Below are 23150 nucleotides of genomic sequence, written 5' to 3' on the forward strand. Positions count from 1 at the left end.
CGGAAATTTAATTTGCGATGCTTCGATGGAGCCAAAATTGTGTGATGCAATTAGGTATCGCAAATTTGCAAGTTCTGGATATCGACGGTGGAGACTTGAACATACTCGTTAATTGGTATTATCGATAATTGGATAATACGGACGCGTGTCTTTGCATATTTTCTGCTGGCCTTTACGAGGATAAACTCGAAATCGAATCCCTTAGGTACCTGCGCGCATAACTAGACAAACCTTGGCGCGTGTATCGTTTGTCAATAACATAAATTTGTTGTTGCCTCCAAGTCGCTGAATGAGCAGCTACCGTTCCCGACGTCTTATTCCCGAATTCTTATTTGCGTCATTGTTATCCTAGCCGCAGAAATAGATCCATTTTCTCAATTATTGAAGCATCGCCTCCGTTGCCGCGATTCGCGCGTTATCCGTTAGAGAGAAAGCTATCCTATATATCGTGGTAAATAATAATATTCCCTCATGTGCAAGCTAATCGTTCTATATCCTCCGGTAACTTTGGAATATTTGCATTTATCGGTAAAATGGAGTCGTACAAACATCCTTCAGTAGCTCGTATATCCTGCCAAACGTAATTTACGATGGTGAATTATTCCTGCATGAACTCGCGCTGAAAAATCGCGATGGGCTATTTTCGCTGAACTCGCGGTGATCGTTATTCGCCCAGCTTGTGTGTACCTAAACTTGATCCAAGCTCCTTTCGGAGCACATTGTTATCCCGTTGCGTCTCGAAAGAGGTCTATGCGACGCGCTCGTCGTCGCTTCTTCCTCTTGTTCTCGCGAGGGTGACCCCGCGCATGACTCAGTCTCCTCGTTGGACTCTTAAGTAATTTGCCGGAGGCCCCATTATTTCGTGCTTTCATTCCTGCGATTACAGGCGAGCTCTAATAACGACAATTATGTCATTTCCGCGGAATTCGACCGCCTGCAGCGACCCGAGACAATGCTCGCGTCGTTCACGGGGTATATCGGTCCTCGGTAGAAGCGCGATCGAATTTTCAAGCTCTCTCGATTGGTAAACTCATCTTGTTAAGCCGTTATATGAAAGGATATTATGGAATAATGAAATGCAAGTAGAACGATGACGTATTTATGAACGTATGCGTGGACAATTTTAATCTTATATGATACAAACATCTTGTTCACTGATTATTGCATTATTGCGTAGCGTTGATTAAAAAGATGGTAGTCTTATTCTATAAATATATATATATATATATATATTGAAGGTAATCATTACCTTAAACTTATAAACCCAAGTATAAAAAAATATTAATAAGACAATTAATAAGAAATATTAATAATATTAATATTAATAAATATTAAAAAGACGGTAGTCTTATTCTATAAATATATATATATATTTTTTTTTTTGAAGGTAATCATTACCTTAAACTTATAAACCAAAGTATGAAAAAAATATTAATCGCGCTCGCTATATTCCCGAATTGCGCAGAGTCGAAATTCGAAGCAGACAAACTTCGTCCTGAGCGATCGTGCCATTCATAGCAGTGATGAAATGCTAAACCTGCCACGGTGGGATTTTTTCCCACGTGCACCCTCGTTATCCCACATCTCTGTGTTACGTCAGCCGGAAGTAAGACTATTAGAATCAACAGCACCTACGTTCTAATCGAAGATATACCAGCCTACGAGTTTTGCCGAAGCAACATGGAGAGAGAAGAAAGGGCGAGCGAGAACAAGCTCGAAAGGGTTAGCGCACAGCATGCCGGTTCTCGGTGACCCATTTCAGGTCGCAACCATTCTCCGGGACACGATGGAGCAACGCGCGCGCTGCTAAGTGCAGCTTGAAATAAAACTCCGCTTTTTACGAGTTGCGCGCCGGCGAATGTCGAGAATCGCGCAGCGAGCCCGCGCGGCTTATTTAGAACGCCTCTCCGCCTCTCCGCGCATCTCCGGCGACTTCCTCGGCGCGCGGCCCTTTTCCTCTTTTCTCCGAGCATCCTTTTCCTTCGGACGGAAGTCGGGCCGCGGCAGGGCAGAGGGGCGGGGGCGAGGGAGGAGGAGGAAGAGGAGGACGACCCGGGGGAGGAGCGTGGGGCATACACGCGGCTGGCTAGCCACATCAAACGCGCGAGTGTGCTCTTTGAAGATGAAAAGCTCACCGTCGCGCAATTTAATCTTGACGGTAATAGCGAGTGCGACGACGGGGGGGACGCGCCGCGCGTGCTCGCAGTTTACGAAAGCATCCGGAGATTCCGACCGTTTCGTCGCGCGGGATTCCCCGCGGGGGTGGCGAGTTAGTCGAGAAACGCGGGTCCTGTTCCCGGAGCGCGCGGCAACGAAACGATCACCGGGACTTTCGAGGAAGAGAGCGCGCGCGTCCGTCAGAAGCGAGCCGGAGGACAAACGGGCGAACGAACACGACGGTATCGCGGTAATTAGGTAGGTACGCCTGCTGCCGCTATAACGAAGTTTGACGAGTGGTCGCGTAAACTCCCCCCTCCCCCCCACCACTGTGTGTGTCTCGCGCATTCCTCTGTCCCGTCGTGCTCGTAACGAGCTTCCCGTTGAAAGAAATAATCGGGCGCCACGATGATATACCTCCGTCGTCGTCGGCCGAAGGGATCGCGAGTTGTGAGCCGCGGAGGTGCGCTCGCGCGGTCCAGACTGGATCTCGTTACGTTAGTTCGCGGCGCTGATTGACTTAGCTCGGACTCTCGCTGTCGGCGAAGAAGCGGCGGCCAGCATGGACGGCTTGCGTTTCACCCCGTTTGTGCCTGGGAAAGAAGTCATTTCGCTGCTTCGTCGCTGATCACTCGCCGGGCAGATTAACGCACCCGCCAATAGCGAGTCTCGCAACGCGGGATGGAAATACTGTAACGTCGTCGTCGTCGTCGTGTGACGTCGTCTGATCGCACGACCCGGTCGTGCGATATATTCGTCGAGATATTCTCCGATGTTCGTGCGCATTCGAGTCTGTCACCGTTACATCTTCAGTATCATTTTTCAATTAACAAAATTTGACGGAGGATCTCGTGTCTGTCGTCGTTTGCGGTACAGCCCATCGCGTATCGTCGGACACACTTTCTTAATCCATTAGGCGCGTGGCCCCGAAAATAATTCGCACGCGAAAAGGCACAAGCCCGTGACGGTGGTATATTCCCTCCGAGATCGCAATCGCGCTTCTCGCTCGTCATTCCACGATCGTCGTTAAACTGTATCGCTCCCTCTTTCCGCTCCTCCTCCTCCTCCTCCTCCTCCTCCTCCTCCTCCTCCTCCTCCACCTCCTCTTCTTCTTCCCCCTCGGCCGCGGCTCGGGCGAGCGAGATAATCCTCGGGGCTGACATCGAGACGGCGGTCAATTTGCGTACGCGCGCGAACCGATGATACCGATAAGGCGTTTTCAGCGCGAGGATATACGGCGCGACCATAATTCAAAGCGGCCGTGGAAGGGCCCGTTCGAGCCAGGCCATGTCGGAACGTCCATCGATCAAGTGTTCCGAAAAAAAAAAAGGAGGGAGGAGAGGAGAGAGAAAAAATACCACGCAACGAGCAACCCTCTCGCTCCTCCCTGCCCTGGAGCCGCCATTCCTGCGATATACAGGTGATATACAGGCGACGTCCTCGCGTCCTGTTTTCGCTCGCTCGATGAGCGGCCGATTAATTACCGACCGACCTTAATTGGTCGTTTAATTAAGAGCGCTACATCGCGGGAGAGATGGAGGATGAGAGGGAGGGAGGGAGGAACGCTGGGCCGTCACGCGAGATTCGTTATACTCGCCGAATATTCGTTAGATCGACCCGTCCTGATTTCGCGAGAGCTGCGACGGCTATCCTGGACAAATGTTCCCTCGACACGGCCCTTTATGCGTGGGTCGGTGATCGATTCGCTCTCTCCGCTCTTACTTTCCCCGTCGCGTGAAACCCGCGGCGAATTTATCGCGCGGATTTATGTTGATTAACCCTCGCGCCCATACATTTGGACGGGAACGAACAACGTTATTTTGTCACTTGGATATAACCTATGTAGAAAGCGTTTGTGTCTCTCTCTCTCTCTCCCCCTCTCTCCCTCCCTCCCTCCCCCTCTCTCTCTTTCCCTTTTGCGCGCGCTCTGTACACCGTTAAAAAGCGAAACATTGCGGCGAATTACATCTCGCGAGCATTACTATAATTAATGAAACGGCCGGGAACGATGTATAAATTTAGATATCACAAAAGACAGCACAGTCATGCGAAATCGTCGGCCATTTATACGGACAATAGTCCGTCGCGGATGGATTAATAATTTACTACTTATTATGTAGATTATTGATGTGTCGCCGATAATAAATTACACGGGCCTTAATCTGGATAATATGATTGCAATTATAATTGCACGGTCAGCAGATTGAGAGGAGATTAGGGGCATTACGGCGCGCGGCGTAAGATCGCTTCGAAAGAGACGTAAGTCATGCTGTAAAAAGCCGTCCAAGTCCATCCATACAAATGCACGTTTCGCGTTACACACGGCCGATGGCAAAAACGATTGAAATTCCGTCATTGTATGTAAGTCGCGATCATTTCTGGCCTCGTTATTTGGTCTCCCGACGTTGCGCTGCTTTCGGAATTTAAACGACCCGCATCACGCACAAACCATCGCATCTGCCTATCTCTGATTCTTTGAGAGAATAAAACGCGCGCGTTTTCATCCATCTTTTCTACCTACTCTGCAGTATTATGCACAAACGCACACGGTGCGCCAGCTTGCGCAAGCGGGCTAATTGTCCAACTCTTCGGCTAATTAAGTCTCTGGATGCTTTAATTAGCAGCGCGTCATTTCTCGATAGAGGTGGCGGGATTTTTGCCGTGGCGCGCGACGATTACTCCTCCTGCTCCTGCGCCTCCTCCTCCTCGTCGCTGCTTCGCATCCATCAGCGGCTGATGGTCGGGACTAATCCGTCGAAATGTGTTTTTGCCGGATTCTTCATCCGAGAGCGCGCGAGCTTTCATATAGAAACGTCGGTCCGCCGTTTCAACGAGAATGGACGCCCATCGTACCATCATACGTACCCTCGGCCATCGGAGGTCCATCGATTTTCGCCGCCGAGCGCGCGCCGCGACGTTCCTCTTTTTGCCGTCGTATCGCGAAAATTGTAACATCGCCCTGCGCCATTCGATATTGTGCCCGGCGTGGCCATCGCCGGCCGCTGCGAAGCGCTTCGTCTCTCTCGGCTCCGTCGATTCGCACGTAAGGCACGAGACATCCGAGAGAACAAAGTTTACAGGATGTGAATGATATTACTTGCTATTACGTGCGGAGGTTCGACCAGCGAGAGATTAATGCGTGAAATATAGCAGTCTGTATCGGCTAAACGTAACGAAGAAGCATGGTCTTTTATCGAGGCGTCCGAAATGTATGACAATGGTCAGTTAGTCGTCTGCCCGGCGGCGAATAGAGAAAAGAATAGGATTGATTGCGCGGAGTATTTCGCGTTTCTCACTTAGAGAATTTCTATGAAGTATTGCCGACGACTTTCACTCCCTTTTGTTTTTGTTTATTTATCTTTTTCGTCTTCGTGGCCTTCGCTTTTGATTACAGCGTGATTCGTGCAGCGAGTTACTCAGCAGAACAGCGCGCACGCGTCACGATAGTTTATAACGTAACTTTTGTAATTAATTAGCAACTTCTCTCTGATTCGCGCGCAATTTAGACATGATTAAGCTTATTCAAATCCGCGCAGCGCACTCTCTCAGCGAGGCGAAGGCACCGACGATGCCTCGACGAGCAAACGTTCGACTGCTATGAAACGCATTGCGATCGTTCATCCGGATAAGCGTCTTAGGAGAAGAACGATAAGCATCAGGAATCGTAAATAAAGCCAGACGTGCGATAACAGCACTGAGCTATGAGCTATGAGAGGGAAATTAAAGCTGGCTCGGTTATACAGAGCCTGCTTCGTACGGTTTACGTCAAACTTCAGGGGCGTATTCCCTGACGCTAGAGAGAACCCCGCGAAGCCGAGAGATCCCCTCTATCTCTCCCTTTCTCCCTTTCACGCGAGTGAAAAAGTTTATCTCGCACTTTCTTCGCGACTTCCGCACACTTGCCGGCGTTAAGTATCTCGAGGGCGACGAGAGGCTCGCGAATTATCATTCCGCCGACGTTTGAAGTTTCTGCGGAATCAAGCGGAACGCGAGAGAAAGAGAACGAGAAAGAGGAGCGAGGGGAGACGGAGGGGCCAAGATTTTGTCAACTTTTGCGAAACTTTGCCGTTACGTTAGCGCACGTTCACGTGCGCCGGCATACTTACGTGTGACATCGGCGCACGGTGTGTACTATCCGAGACACAGCCACCGCGAAAACTTGCCGCTGAACTTTCGACCCGCGCTCTCTCGACTTATCGATCTTTCGTTTATCGGCGGGAACCGAACGAACGAGGTGCCAAAGGCAAGCAGATCCGGGCGCGAACGAGACAGACGTTTCTCCGCGAGCGACGCGGAACACACCGCAGCGCAGCTCGCGTTCCCCCGGACTTAATGACAGCCTGCCATTTACGGGCGTCGCTCGTCAAGTTCGCGTTCTCTCCACCTTAACCTCCAGGGGCGGAGTGAGCAGCGAAGGCCACCGAAGCTCCGTTCGCACGATCGAGGAGAGTTTCTTTCTCTCGAAAGCTTGCTCTCTCTCTCTCTCTCTCTCTCTCTCTCTCTCTGCGCATACGCCCGAATACCACGAGCTATTTCACGCTCATCTCCGTTTCCGCGGAAGCGGTAATTAGCGTGGAGGAGAGCGGAATTCTCCGCGGTCACACACGAATCGCCTCGCTGAAGAATCGACGCTGCTCTGCCTCTAATGAGTATTAATAGATCGTTCACTCACGTCATGCGGTTTCCGGGCTGTTAGCCCGGAACTTTCCGTTTGTTCCTCTGCTTGAACGAGTGAACGCTTCCGTTGACGAAACATCGGAAAGCGATGGACGTTGGACACGCTGCCACCAAATCGAGCGCTTCTCTGAGCCGCGAGAAGAGATCGGAATACCAGATCGCTCGTTTCTCCGGCTTCAGAGAGACGTGCGAGACGAAGACGCTCATGAGAGCCTCAGCTCGACGATAACGCGATATCGTCGTTCTCGGCGTCATCATACTCGACCCTGGGGTGCTCAAACGCTGCGAGCCAAGCCTGATGTCGGCGCGAGACCTTCTTTCGAAATTGCCGTGTACGTACTGGTAATTCACCTTGACAGAGCTGCTCTTTCGCGCTTCCACCACGTTCCGCTGTGTATTCCTGCGCGCCTCGTATCCTCCTTCGAGTCCCCGCTGTCGCTTCCGTTTGCGTGTCCTTATAAAGCGCCTTTATGACTCGTCCTACCTCTCGTCGCCGCCGCTGCCGCATCTCTCCCGTTGGCCGGTCGGCCGGTCCGGCTTTTTCTGCGCTTTCCTTCTGCCGGTCTTTACGGCCGTGTGAAGTACATATCGCGTACATATAATTACGAGAGCACGTCGAATTACCGTGCAGCTTGCGGACGCGCGAGCGTTGCCGGCGCAGAGAGCGAGAGAGAGAGCGAGAGAGAGAGCGAGAGAGAGAGAGAGAGAGAGAGAGGCGCAAGAAGGAAAGGCGCAGCCTCTCTGACGCAGCGCGTCTCTCGCTCCGTCGTCGATGAAATATGACGGCCGAGGGGCCGGTAGCAAGCGGTGCGAATAAAATTTGCAGCGCGACTCGCATAAGAAGCGAGCCTGGCGGATCGCGGCTGCGGGATTCCTGATTAAACGCGTCTTCTTTTCGACCGTGGAAATAAAAGCGGGCAGCTCGGCTTTTCCTTAGCGAGCGCCGTTAACGGAGCTTCGTTTAACACGGAGCGGAGACGCTCGCATAAAACGCGGGACCTTGCAACCGCTGCGAACAGAGGAGAAGAAGAAGAAGAAGAAGAAGAAGAAGTCCTCTTGGTGTTCGATTACTTTAACGCGAATTTAATTTGGCCAGAATTACCATGCTACTTTAAATCCTAAACGTGAACCGATAAAAAAGCACGAGCGCATGCAATCTCTCGTTAAGCGAGGGGATCGGCTTCGGCTTCGAAAGAATCCGTTATCGGAAGGAGGAAGGCGATCGCGGCTTAACCGCTCGCAAGCGCTCGCGCGAAATAAAGCAGTGATTAAACAGCGCGTAAAAAAGGCATCGCCGTTGAATGCAAATAACATTTTAACGGCGCGTACGTTTCACTCGGAGTGTCGAATAAAGTCGCCGTTACGCGCACTTGGGATTGCGCGCGCGCGCGTGCGCGTATGCGTGTGCATCTACGCACGTTCCAAGGATATCGCCGAATCGGATATCGTCCGGTTACCGGTCGCTCGTAAAGACTGAGCATCGACGAAACCGTAAGCGCGAGAGATGCGCCGTAAATTGATGCCTCCCGATCGCGATGTGCACGTGCATGTGTGTGTGTGTGTGCGAGCGCGCGCGTGTACCGCGTTGCGTGTTTCGCCGCATACGGTACTTGTATGCGCGGGTCACGTGCGCCGACCCGCAGGTCAGGAATACTGGTCGTGGTTCCCGTCCTCGGCGAGGTTGCACTCTCGCGAATGCCGGAACGCCCGTAGCAGCTTTTCCAAGCGACGACGGCCCCTACCCGCGAATAAATTCACAGCCGCTCTCGTGGCTCCGGCGTGGCTCGGGTCAAGTGGGGTATCCGAGATCCTCGGATAAATGGAACACGACGGTTATCTAACGATTAACTTAATAATCGTCATTTTTTCAGCGACCTTCCGGTCACTGAGGCCCGCCTTGGGCGATCCGCAATTTGCGACGGCACTCGGGACGCGATTCCGTTTCTAATGCTGTGCGCGCGAGGCGGGAAAAATATTTGGAAAATCATACACGCTGCGCGTTACATCGGTCTCCCTGATATTTCTGTCGCTATTAAATCAAACTCACGAGCACACACAGTGTCTGTGGAATGATAACGCGGATGTTGATAATAATAATCGCTCTTAATAATCGGCTAAGACAATGCCGCGTGCGGCACGTTATTGTAATTTTATTCGCTGTTTATTACCCGCGGTTACCGGCGGCCGTGTTTTATGTTTATGTGTATCACGTTAATAACGGATTTATAATAACGAATGAAAACGGTTTATTATACGTATTAAAAAATAATTAAACAAATAACTCAGCCGCGATGAGAGACACGCGGCGGTGTCGCGCTTTTTATCAATGATTAAAATATTGCATGTTACTAATCCCATTACAAACGGTTGTGCAATAATGTGCAACAAGTGAACACCAAGCGGTAGGTAGGTAGGTAGGTAGATAGTTAGTTAGTTAACGAAAGTAAAAAAGGCGTGTGTGTTCCGCATACATACGCAAAAATTGTATTTTTTAGCCACCGAAGCAGAATTTCATGCTCAGGTATTACATTTTTCCTCATGATATATACATACATACATATATACATACATATATACGTATATATATATATATATATACATCGCTTTGATAAAATAATCCGAAATAATTTCGAATGAAATAAAAATCGCGACATCTAATTTTTCGCGCGACATGTTTACAAAAGTAATACGATCGTAATTGAGTTCGCGCTGTTCGATCACTCACGCTAAAGTGCCCTTTCAAGTATACATTTGTGCTCACATTATTTCTCTCATTTGCAAATGCTCTTTTTCCTCGTCCACCCTGCTCCTCGTCCCCCGCACTCGTTGTCGAGCGCGTCCATCATACGGTCGTTTATATGCCAATTACATTCGTTATTTCGTCGTTTACATATCCGTAACGTTTTACGAGCCGCTCGGCGCCCGATACTCGACTGCGCGAGAGCGTCGACATTTAATAACCGGCCCTCACGTCGGTGAATCCGCGGGATCGCGAGCTCATCGAATTCCAATCTCGTCGCGCACACGTCGTCCGAATAAACATTAATCAAGCGCCACCGTTAGACGAGATATCGAGGAGCCTTCCCATGCTGTACGTCCGGGATGCGATTGACAAGTTGCGTGCTCACGTACGTACCGGTACCCACGGTAGTTTAAGGCCCCGACTCTCTCGCGATGGTTACGGCTGGATAAATCACAGTATTATTTCTCCCTCTTCCTCCCTTTGTCTCTCTCTCTCTCTCTCTCTCTCTCTCTCTCTCTCTCTCTCTGTCTCTCTCTCTCTCGCGACCGCGCTACCGCAAAATAAGACGTGCGGCTTCGCCGATCGAGGAGCGTTGTCGGATATTATCTAATAGCCGGTTATTAGAACGAATCACTTCTGTATCTACATTTATTTGTGTCCAGTCATACAAACAGCCCAGAGATGGGATTGTAATTCGTGTGCGATTGTACCGCGTGCGAAGGACATTCTACTGCCTAGAAAGCCTCTGAGGAGGATAGAATCGTCTGGTCGAGTCAATTAAAGGAGAGCACGCTTTTAAATTTCCCAGACGGTCACACTGTTCTCGGCAGTACCAATCGGTATGTCAATTAACCGCGACGAGACCGCCGTATTACTACACGAAAGAGAGAGAGAGAGAGAGAGAGAGAGAGAGAGAGAGAGAACAAGAGAGAGGTCTATTCTTTATCTGTCTCCTTATACCTCAATCCGACGCGACGTGTAACGCGGACTTTACGCGGATCCTGCGAAGACGCGCAGGCGAGGAGGTGAGAAGGGCGGTGATGCCGGTCCTCGGCTGCCGTCTCCGTCGAGGTCGTGCGTTTACACAGGCGGGGTCATCCACGGTGTCCGTGCGGTACCGTTACGCTGCATATACATTCTCAAAGCGGTCATCTTGCCGTGAGCTCCCTCTCTCTCTCTCTCTCTCTCTCTCTCTCTCTTTCTTCCACCGCGCCTCTCACGCGCTGCGCTCTCGCCTGCTACTCTCTCTGGTCCTACCACCTCTATTTTCTCGCTAGCCGCTGGCGACCCGCGCCGACATCGCATATTTTCGTGCACATCGTGCGCGCAGCGCGCTCGTGTGCATCGCGCCTGTATCGCGGAGGGATGCATAAGTCACAATGTTGCGCGAGTGCCGCTGAATGTTCCGCCGCTTCCTGTAATAACGCCGCCTCTGTTAACTCCGCTCCGTGTTGTGTACGCGCATGGTGTGTGTAGATATACGCGAGAGTTGTTGCATTATTATTATTATCATCATCATTATGTTATTCTCTCTTATACGGCACTTTCCACGGATTTCCAGTTTTCTGGCTATGAGATAGCGCAGCGACTTCTCTCGTGCCGCCGCGCCGCGCCGCGCCGCGCTGCGCCGGGGTTAAGTGGGTCCAAAGTTGTGTAACTCACACTGAGAGAAAGAAATCTGAGAGATAATGTTGCTAAAATTATAATTATTCTTAGCCTCGACTATACCTCTTCCCGTTGTCCCAACGAAGAAGTAGTAGTCGCAATGTGCATGTGTAAAAACGGCTCTCCCGATTATAATTCCTTCACCGTGCGGTCGCAGTTGCAAGTACGAAACACAGCTTTTTCTCTCGGTGCGGCGGCGGCGGCAACGCGGCGAGGGAGTTTGCGAATTCGCGGTAGCCGCGCGGTAGCCGAAAACTGAATTCGAGAGCGAAAGGACGAGAAAATGGGGATAAAATTTCACCCGCGACGTGAAAGTCACTCGCGCGGCTCTCTCTTTCTCTCTCTCTCTCTCTCTCTCTCTCTCGCGGTGGAGCGAAATTCGCGAAAGGCAGGAAAGAGAAAAGGAAATAATAACAACCCCGCGAGAAAGCCTCCGGGGGCGGTGATGAGGCATAAACGGTCATCGCGCAACTAATAATAATCGTATTAGGTTGAAACTCTAGCGGGTACAATTAATCGCGGCCATTGTACCGCGGTGCAGATAATGCTCTCTGCCTCGCTGGTAAAATTAATACATATTCCAATAACTGTTTCGCGTCTCGTTTGTCGCGGGCCACGCCCAGCGGCGCTGATCGTCCTGTGTCGCGCAGTCACCGATGTTGGTTCTCATACGCGCGCGTAAACGCTCATATTAGCAGCGCAAATTCGTTCAGCGATACGCGCTCGGCTCACGACAGTGACGTGGCTCGCAACTGCTGGCGACGCAAGAGGCCGTGATTTGATATCCGCTCGGTCGCCCCGGAAAGATTGGCGAGTCGCGAGAATTGGCAGTCACTCGCTCGCACATCGTCGCCCGTCTGGATACCTCGCACGCGTGTCTGAAGCTGCCCGAGGGATAAATTAGCTGTCAATTAATTCAGCGGGACGGTAGACCGCGTGTCTCGGCGCTGCGGTTACATCGTCCTTACCCGAGCAACGTGACGCGCCCGGCAGCCCTCGACGCTTTGCGATATCGATGCAGAAACGCGAGAATGTCGGAAGGACGTCGACGTGCATCGCTGATACGTAAACAGGAAGCTTATTATCGCGGTACCGACAGTCGGCTTAAGGCCTAATCGGCCGTTACGATCGCGTGCTTCTAATTTCACGCCCGCTATACGTCCGCCGCTCACCCTCGCCCCGGTATATCCGGGTAATCGAATCTTCGCAGGCTCGCGTAATCGCCGTTTAAAGACCGAGCAGCTCGCTTCGCGCAGCCGAATATCGCCCGACCTACATACCGCCTCTCTCGCCTCTCACCATGATTAGGCACCGCCGAAATTGTCTGCGAGCCGAGCGAGTAGATAATGTACACATCGCGATGGAGGAGCTACGCGCGTCACGTTTCCTCCCTGTTATTCCGAGTTTGCGTTTCCTTTACGAGAAACATGCGCAAAGTAATATTACGCAACGCTTAATACTCCACGATGTCGTCGATTCCGTCGTTTTGTGACACACGTATCATTCAGGAGGAAGAAAACGGGAATTGTGAAATGGGATTTCGAAATCTCTCGTGCGTCTTGCAAAATTTGCGCACGCTCACACCCGCGTCGGTCCCAGGGCTTCGTATCGATCCAACAGACTTCCGCCGTGCTAGTCGTCGTCGTCGTCGTCGTCGTCGCGAGCGGCGTTAGATTTGGCAGACTCACCGCGATTCCTCCTCGCATGAGCTATGCTTAGCAAATTACGTGCGGGCTCACGGTCTCGCCGCTCGCCGCCCCGGCCGCGGCGCGGCGCGGCGCGGCGCGGCGCGGCGGCGAGATGTACGTCGTGACGTGCCTCATCCTTCTCGGGCAAGGCGCGCTCTCGCGCGCCTTCTTCCCCGAGAATCACCGTCGGAGACGGATGCAGCTCTTGGTCGCGAGTTTTACGACAGTTGCGCAGTAATAACGGTATTATTCAACTTACCTGCGCGCGACCGTCGCACTATCGCGGAGCACGTTGGTCGGCGGAAGAAATCACGACGTGCGGCGAGTGAGACGGAGACGCGGCGAGACGAGAAATGAATGCAATTTAGTAAGCTCTATGGACCGCAGTGATGTTCTGCGGGTAATGTAACTCTATTTAAGGGAGAGATAAAAATCCTCGAGAGAGAGAGAGAGAGAGAGAGAGAGAGAGAGAGAGACGAAGTAGAAACACGGCTGAGTAATTTCGCCGCTAATCTCGCTGTTTCTCGATACAAGCGGAATCTTGAACGCCGCTAACGAGGCAGGCTCCACTGGATCAATCACACGTGTGATAATTTTAGCCGCAACCTCGTCCCCGAATACACGCGTATGCAAAATTACACCGGTCTGCTTCCTAGTCTGCGAGTGCAGACGAGTCGGAACGCGAACGCGCGCTTCGCTCGGTACGGTCTCGGCAAAGTGGAACGTCTCGGTTGTCCCGGTTAAAGAAAACCGGTAGCCGGCCGGGCGAGATAAAATCGATAGTGGCGCGGGAGATGAGTGCGGGGGCATCGCGTCGACCTGTTGTGGCCGACCGAACGACTCGCGGAGACAGTGGAGCCGCATGTCAAACGCCGTGTTTGCACGCTATTTCGCGCGGCCGTGTCCTCACGCCACGGAGGACGACGACATACATACACACACACACACACACATACACACATACACACCGCTGAGGCCCTCGAAGAAGTGTCCTATCACCTTACACGGCGGAAACTTGCGGCGCTCGAGAGTTTTAATGTAATTCAGCGACTTCTGCAGGCGAGGCACGAAAGCGAGAAAAAAGGGGGGAATAGACAGAGAAAGCGTGAGAGACACTAGAACGCGGAGGAGCGGCATCCACCTTTCTTATATCGCGATACCACCGCGCGCGCGGCTATCTCGGACGCGTGAGCGCCGGAGGCGTGGCTGCGACTCGATTAGCGAGTGTGAACATCGCGGCGGTTCCTCTTATCACGGAACGGCGAGAAGAGCCTGATGAATTTCCTCCCGCCGCTGTTACTGCACTTTCCGCCACCGCCATTGCCACCGCCGCCGTCGTCTTTGCAGTTTTATCGCGGGATGTTGAAACTTTCTCCCTCTTTCTCTCTCTCTCTCTCTCTCTCTCTCTTTCTCTCCGCGCTCTTTCTCTCTCTCTCTCTCTCTCTCTCTTTCTCTCCGCGCTCTTTAATTCTATTTCATCCATCTATTTTCGGGCGAGCTCGGGGGAGCGATCCAGAATGGCGTTACGTGCGGTTTCACCATTGCCCGCCGACCGTGATGGCGTTTATTTCGAGAGTCCGTCTTACTTGACGGACAATGTCGTCGGTTCGCTTTACGATTTTCCCTCTCTCTCCGCAGTGATATCAGAGTCGGCGGCAGAGGTTTCACGGTTCACTCATGGTGAACGACTCTCGCGACACGGCGCGGTTACGCGGAAGAATGCCGCTTGCGAATACCGGTTTAGCGTTATGAGTCGTGTAATTTTGCGAAAACGAGCGTCGCGGGCGGACAAAGAAAGAAAGAGAGAGAGGAGAGAGAGGAGAGAGAGAGAGAGAGAGAGAGACAGGGAGCGTAATACGTTACGCGCGGGTCGCAGTGGCATGGCATCGTGAAGAAACCGCGCTCCCACGAGCGCCGCGGCGATATGCTGATTATTGCGTTAAGGACGTTACGCGAAGCTCAGACGACTCCTCTTTTGTTGCGTCGGAATTGCATAGTTCGCGAACGAAATCCGCCAGTGGATATGTGCGCACGACTCTGCGTGCGTGACTGTGTCACTGCGGAGACGGGGTGCGTGCGTGCGTGCGTGCGTGCGTGCGGCCGTTCGTCCGCCGCGCGTCAAAATTCCCATATTCCCAGCCGTTGTCTCGTGGCCGTAACATCCGGTACACGCGAACGCGACGATTGACCGGACAGTCGTAGTGATATTAACACGCTCGTGGCCAACGTCCTGACTGCTCGGTGATCAAATCACGCGGACCATTGCAGTTGAAAGCCGCGCGAGATTAGAGCGAATCAACCGTAGAAGCGGGCGCGTCTACGAGAACTCGAAACTCCGAAACTTGCTGGATTTAGCTCGAACGTGAGGCTCGCGCGCAGCACGACGTAGAATTGTTCTCTCATAACACGTTCCCTCCCGCCTTGCGATTTCGCCTTGCGCGAAATTAGCAGAAATTTCGCGCGAATGCGACACCGCGCGCGCGGCGCTTGCGGCGACGCGAGAGCTGACTTGTGCGAATTCCAACTGCCTGGGCGCATTCGCTGGGAGATGCGCATGGCGAGGAGAAATTTTGTCAATGCTTGCCGCGACGCTTGAGAATATTCTGAAGAAATCTTTCCTCGGAAACGTCCGGGTATCCGAGTCGTCTCGCTTTCAATGGCGCGGCTGCAGAGTTCCGCGCGGCGGAAGTGGTGGTTTCTTGACTCAATCCGCGGCTTCGTACGCCGCCGCAAGTCGACCGACTCGTCCCCGATTCAGCGTCCGCTCGGACGCACGGTAGTTGTTACGCAGGAATTTTCTTCCTCCCCGCACTACCTTCCCGCGAAATGCCCGCGCGAGATCGCACTTTCGCAATACGCGACAAACATATGGCCGACATTGTCCGACTCGGGAACAAGTTTTCGTGACTCACGCGCGACGGCGCGACCGCCACACTTATGACGCCGGCAGCACGCTGGGAATTCTCCTTTAGGTAGGCCGCTTGTGGCCGCGCTTTTGTTCGGCCACCATGCTCGATAGCCCCGGCCAATTATGGAAAGTCTTGGTCCATATTGCCCTATTATGCCTCGTTTCTCGGCTCTCTCGCGGAACCAGCTGGCTCCCGCCGAGAGCGAGTGTAATTTCACGAGACGCTGCTCGTTCGCGCGCGCGTCACTCCGCTCTCTCCGCGCACCTCCGCCGGAGGTGCTGGCTCCGCGAATGTCGGGGAGCGTTATGTGTCCGAGGTGATCTTCATTAATGCGGCCTTGGCGCGCGCGGTACACAGACCGAGCGACGGCGATGCCGTCTCGCGAACGTCTCGTTACCGTTTCTCGCCGACCTAACGTGCCTTGTGTGAGAGCAACGATGCTATATATCGAGGAAAATTCTCCGTGCATTTGTTATTAATATACGATGCAATTATTTGCGATATTTTGCCAGTTAAATCTTCTGATACTGATCTTCGCGATTATACGTTATTGTACGCGTCTTCGTTGGCGTTGGGAATAAAGAATTAACATACATTGTCGGGGTACAAAGCGGGGTATGCGTGTATCACGCGCATTTCACCGCAAGTGATTCATTATGAATGTAATCCTCTTCTTTTTGTTCCAGGTAAGTGGTCTTTTGTCTTGCTTGGCTTCCACCACGTCACAGGGGCAGGTCCGTCGAAGAGCCTCGTAAGTGCCCTCTGAGCGGCCGTAAATCCGCGGGTTACCTAATCGATATTGGCGGAAATTACGCACGGCCGAGGAATTTTATTGTCGCCGTCGCTTTTGTCGTACGCGCCGTTACGTGAATCCGGTTGCGTCGCTCGAGGTATGCGACTCACGCAATTAATATCTGAATTTTCGTCGGGAATCCCGACGGGATTTTTCGCGCGTTTTGCACTAATGTTCCGTGCTTTGACAGAATTACGTCGGACGTACGGCGTGTATTAACGACGTTCCTTGCGTCGGCCTCCCGCGATCCTCCCTTTATCACTCTTGGCGAGTCTATATTTATTTTATAGGTTTTCTTTCGCAGAGTTTGTATTTATTTTACATGCGAGGACACCGACGATTATCACGGTGGACGTGTGGGCGGTCGGTGTACTAACAAACCGCGCGGAATGCTTTATCGCTGATCTTCAAGCACACGTCTCTCTCTCTCTCTCTCTCTCTCTCTCTCTCTCTCTCTCTCTCTCTCTCTTTCTAACGGTGAAACGTATATTCCGAGCGTACGAACGCATTTTCTCTCACGTCTCGTCCTTATTCCTCGATATTGCCGCGAATGTTGTCGAAGTAACAGCGACGTGCGATCGCGAGCTTCGTCGAGAAAAATATCGTTTTTACATTATTTTGACCGAGCTTATATTTTTACGTATTTGGCGGGGTTTCGATCTGCGTAATGACACCAAGTCCGTGAAGTAAGTGGATTTATCTGAGAGTATCAAGATGTTTGACGGAGGAACATGTAACCCCGTAAACTCCGTGGGTCGGACAAGTTTTTCCCCCTTTTATTAATACACGTCGCGGCACAATCTCTCCTGCGAAACATACGAGCGTCATTCGGGAAAGAAACGGTGGCGCGGCGCACAGGCGGTGCTCGGGTTAACCAATTTCATCCGCCGAGATCTAATTTCCCGCCGTCAAGACGCGTTACGCCGAGGACATCCGGCGCGTTCCTCTTTATAATACGGCTCGTTGCCCCGTTGTAAACGCGTCAGCCGGAATTGCGTAGTCCGCGTTGTAAATCTCGGTGCATTCTTGCCCGAGACGTCTTCCTCTCGCGACCGGGTAGGAAGGGTCAGGGAGGGGAGGGAGGGAAGAGCTCCTCTCGGTCTTACGCTTCTCGCTCGCGCAGTATCGCGTGCAATTAAATAGCATACTCCGAAAATTCACTCCATCGGGCTGAGATTGGATTCCCGATGGAGCCGCTATCGTCGAAATATGAACGCTCAGCATGCGGAATGTGAGACGAAATTACTGGGAATTCTGGGGTGATCGCGTACTCGAAAAGTGCATCTCAACCTCTTGTACAGCCAGAGCGATAAAACTGTCGTCGACAGACAGAGAGAAAGAGAGAGAGAGGGGCTGTTCGCGTCGTCCAATCCGTTTCGCGATCGCGTACGTCGAAATGATCTCTGTTCTTTTCTTTTGTCAATTTCCGACGTATTGCTAAGTTATAACGCACGTGTTTTACCGTAACATGCCGTTCTTTCGCACGCATCGCGAAATATTGTATATCACGGACGCGAAGATTTGAGTGTACGATTCGGGAGCGTTCGGCGTAAATGGCGTCACTACCGCGCGCTAATGCACATGTATTACCACGTCGTGTATAATCAATGAAGATATTCGCCTAAACGTACAAATTATATTTACCGGAGAAGAGGCGAATGCAAATCGCCGTCATTACGCGAGCAACGGCGAGCGCGACGATACTCGCGCGGCTAGGACGCCTCAAGACGGCACGCCGGCATTCCTGGAGGATATACACCGGCATTTACGCGCATACGGTCATCATTAATGGTAATCGGCGTCGTTTCCTTTGAGAGGTCCCGAAGGCGTCCGAGCGCCACGCCATGATGCGGCGCGACGCGTCAGGCTGTAATCGTCACGCGGTGCAAACGTGCGCCGAAGCCGTCGACCGCATGCTTAGCATATACGCGCGTACATGTCGCGGGGAGGAGGTTGCACTTATGCACCCTCTCTCGTAGGTTTTCCCACGAGGGGCAGAAAATTCGCTCAACACAGACGTGTTACTCTCCGAACGAGAGAGTCGGCGAATTAACTCCGTGACTGGCGGCAGAAATTTTGCAAAAATGCTTCGGCTGACGAAAATAGATTTTCTACAGTCAAACAGTCAACTGTCATAAAAATTTCATGTCTAGGGATTTCTGAGCTCGGTGTTTATGAATATAAAATCAAAAGAATTTCAAATTCAACATGGTGGATCCGGTATGACGAGTAGGACCATAATTTTATTTTATCGAAATAAAACTTGACATCTGTTATGAAGAGAGTTATGAAAAAAATTAAAATACGCAATATTTTTTTTTTATTAAAAATAAAGTAAAAAGGTACCGAAAGAACGAATAAATACTCATAGTAATAAATTATAAAATATATATAGATGACACTTTATTTTGATCATTTATATCGGTTCGAGAATTCGCCGCTCTGAATTTTTATTTCAAAAATATACCATTGCGAAAAGAGTGACCTCAAAAGGCCCAAAATACAATATTTTAAAGCTTTTGTAAAATTTTTATTTGTAAAATTTTCAACTTTTACATCCATTATTTGGAATTTCGAGTTTCAAAGTTCACCATTGAATGGAGCGATCCCAAAACCCTCTGAATCCTCAATTTTCGGAATATCGAACCATCGGAAATATTAAAACGAAGCCATTGCGTTTCCGCCAGTGGTGGGGTTAATCCGCGGCTAGATTAGCCACGCGTTGGGCCCAACTCGAAATTCTGACTGTAAATTGACCCTATAGATTCCGTAGAACTCTCAGAACTCTACATATGTTCCACTCCGATGCTACAGCGACGGTTACCCAACGTATTATTCGCAGGAATGATCACACAACGCGAGACAAGGATCGCGCTTTCTGGGGAATTCGGATCGGACTGTGAAAGTATCGCGCATCGCGATACGGAGACAGAGACGCGTCTCTTTTTAGTGCCTGAGATAGATGCTCTTACGCGCTGCGCCATTGTGTCTGCACGTATATATGTATATACACGGTTAGGGATAATATAAGACTGTATAATCTCTCGCTGGCTCGTGGACGCGAGAAGACGTAAAGCGCGATGGCTATAGCCGATGGATATAGGAGGATGGCCAGTTTGGAATTTTACGACAGGCGCGGCGCTTACGTCCGCTCGGAGTAGTATGTAGATGCGCGCATAATATCGTGGTCATTAGGCCGCATCGCGTCGTAAAAAGTTTCCACCACGCCCAGCTGCACTCCTTGATAGCGCTTGTTACCGCGTCGCTCGTCCTGCTAATGAGATTAAATTAACGCTCGTTAACGCGGCTCGATCCCACCAAGGTTAGCGTTAATCGTCAACGGTCGATTCTTCCCCTTTTTTCCTTCTTCTCGCGTCACAAAGAGAAGAATATCAATTCCGAATATGTGCTCGACTGGATACGCGGTTTTCGAGACGTCTCTCTCTCTCTCTCTCTCTCTAATTGATCCTTGAAATATCCGACGGTGTGTCACAGGCGTTATGGTCGCCGTGCGCGATCCGGAGGAACCCGACGTGTTCGTTTGCAAGCCGCGCGATTGCGGTCTAGCGACATCGGCGAAACCGGCTCTAAGAGGTACTCGTAGCCGGTCGGCGGGAAAACCGACGCAATCGGCCGGCTTTTTGCGCGCGAGAACACTCGATCGGCAATTCTTTCAGCCGCTGCGACTCGGCAAGAAACGCTGTAATTGAAGAGAACCGCCGCGTACGTTCTCTCTCTCTCTCTCTCTCTCTCTCTCTCTCTCTCTCACCCTCTGTCCCTGTTTTTCTCGTCGCATATTCAACAGCGAACTCGTTCGGACTTGCGGACTCGCGTGCGACTGTTGCGCCGACGCCGTTGTCGACGCAATCTGCGGGTAAAATTTCCAACTGAATAATCGCGTTTAGCGAATAAACGCGCCACTAAATAGCCAAAGTAGACAAGCGCGCGCTGTGAACGTAATGATTAATTAGTGCAACGTGACATAAATGTCCGACGTAAATTCCGCGCGGGGTCCCTTTGAATGCGATATTCGAGTTGCGTTTTAACGTGACACTTACGTGCGGGCCGCGCGATGGTCGTTCCAATTATGCGAACTCGGCTTGCCGCGGCGCTTGGCTTAATCTTGCCGCGCGCGGTCTATGCCATTAATATCGCTCGCACGTTTCCTGTCCAACGGCTGCTGCGGACCACTCTCGGCCACCCCCCCCTCCCCCCTCCCCCCCCGGTGGCGCGAATTAGGTCGCGATTTCATGCGTCCCTTTGATCAATGTCAAAATGTTCGCGCAAAAGTGCACGGGTCGCTGTGAAATGCCGCGTCGGCGGTCCAATGCGCGCCGCATTATGCGGCGCTTTGTCTCCCCGCTCTCGGGATTCCCGGATCGAACCTCGGCTTTTGTTTGCCGTGGATTTTGAAAGCACGTGTTCGGCCATTCGCCGAATAGGCTCGCGGGGCGCGCATAATCCGTCGGAATAATGCGCGACCTTAAACGAGCAAATCGTGTCGAATCGCGATCGTGTGCGAAAGTTCGAGTGCGTTGACGGGCGTTTAAAATTCGCGTGCGAAATCATGAAGCTCCTCATAAAGGTTTCAAGTGTTTCTCTCCGCGAGAATCCCGCTCACGAGATATATAAAGCTGCGAGTACGAAATGGGAGCAACAGTGTAAGTCAAGCGTGTATCATAAATAAATTCTTCAATCAGCTCTTAAATGACAAAATCCGTAGAAGATAAGACAGAGACTCGGCTATCTTCTCGAATTAATCAAAACTAAACTGCGGAGAGCGAGAGTGTATAACCGCGCTCGCCGCGTTAACTGGCCGATCGATGTCCGTGAATAAGGATTCTAAATTCCCAAGGAGCTCGCGGAGGGTCGTCGACTTAAAAATGCCAGCGCGCTTCGAGACGTCGCTCGCGAAGAAATCGGTCACAGGTATCGGCGAACGAACGGGAGCCGATTCTCAGGCGCTTCTTCTGCTCGGAAGCCGCTCGCGCGGCGGAAGTGGCTCGTTCGCGAGGAACTCTCCAGCCGATCGGCCGTTTAGCGGTTAGTTCGCACGTAGGAGCGAGATCGCGAATTTCACGGTACGCCGCATCGTAGCGGCAGTAATAACGTCGTCGCCACGATACGAACAAGGCTGCGTTGCGTCTCTGTTAAATAGCGCCCTCGGCATCCGCGCTCCCGTTCGCGAGCTTTTTAATTACGATGTTCGACGCGTCTTCTCGCGGGGAATTCGCGGGAAATAACAATTCCCGCGGCGAAATAGCGCGCGCGCGCATCGGTCGGCACGGCACGGCGCGGCACGGCACGGCGCCGAGGCGGAGGGTATATTTTCCTCGCGCTGCGCCGACACCGACACGTAACACGCTCGCTCGCTTGCTCGCTCGCGCGTAATGGCTGCTCCAATTACGCGAATTCCGCGTTATACTTTACGCCGTTGCGACGACGTCCCGGCGTTAACGCGCCGTTAATACGTAGGTAGACTTAGGTAAGCCGCGCACGTGTGCTTGTGTGCGTTTCTCTTCGAGAAAGCGGCCCTCTCCGCTGCCTGTTTGCTGCATCGTCACGGTCGAGGCAGGGGCCATCGCTCCTCGGCGAACGGAGAAAACTGCGCTCTCCTCCTCTAATTGTTTTAATGACTCGCCTCTCTCGGCACACCGTCATTCTCCGCGATGAACCCTCTCTGCTCTCCCTTTTTCCCTCGGTTTTTCCCCCCGACTTCTGTCTTCTCTCTCTCTCTCTCTCTCTCTCTCTCTCTCTCTCTCTCCCTCTCTCTTTCTCTCTTTCTCTCTCTCTCTCTCTCTCTCTCTCTCTCTCTCTCTCTCTCTCTCTCTCTCTCTCTCTCTCTCTCTCTCTCCGTTAGCCTTTCTTCGTAGGAGTCTCGGTAGTACTCTTGCATCTCCGTACGCAGCAGCGTCTAAAGAATGCACGTAGAAGATCTGGGTAAGGGATGCGTTTATACTTAGTTTGAGGAAAATTCTCTCGTCGCGGTTGGCAAGAAGTATGTAATTAAGTTATCGATCTTGATCGTGGAAATAATTTATCTCGTCGTTCGCTTCCGCCGAGTGCACATCCGTCGAGCGACTCGTCATTTCTCTAATTAACGTGGCCGCCGCGACAACAAGCGCCGATTCACGGGCCGCGTTCCTTCTCTCTCGTGTAATCATGCGATTTCGTACGATCGACGTGTCTACTCGCGCGGTGCCTTCCCTCTAACGCGCCTTCCACGGCGTTAATTAAAATTGCATCCTACGACGCGCGCCGCCCGGGGCGCAAAGTGCACATCGTGCCGGGCCACTGATGGCACTTGACATCAGGCTCGTCACGCGTGGGAAGTAAATTAACTGAGCGAAGCGGTTTACCGCTCTCAAGGCGACCTTTTTCACCGTTTAAGGTTGGTGGAGCAAAAGGCATAGGCGAGGATGTGAAAACACGGGGCGGGATGGAAGGTTTAGATACACGCGTGCTGTCGCACACGGTCACGCACGTATGTGTGCGCACTGAGATTTAATTCAGAAAAT

At 51.8% G+C, this 23150-nt stretch overlaps 1 protein-coding gene across 1 annotated transcript in view; it reads left to right on the top strand.

The window, feature by feature from the left end:
* olf413 (DBH like monooxygenase olf413) overlaps positions 1-23150 on the top strand; it is a 224776-nt gene that overhangs the window by 41803 nt on the left and 159823 nt on the right. The gene's annotated exons all lie outside the window — the stretch shown is intronic.

The sequence above is a fragment of the Harpegnathos saltator genome, unplaced genomic scaffold (assembly GCF_003227715.2).
Source record: "Harpegnathos saltator strain DR-91 unplaced genomic scaffold, Hsal_v8.6 scaffold467, whole genome shotgun sequence".
NCBI classification, from domain to species: Eukaryota; Metazoa; Arthropoda; class Insecta; order Hymenoptera; family Formicidae; genus Harpegnathos; species Harpegnathos saltator.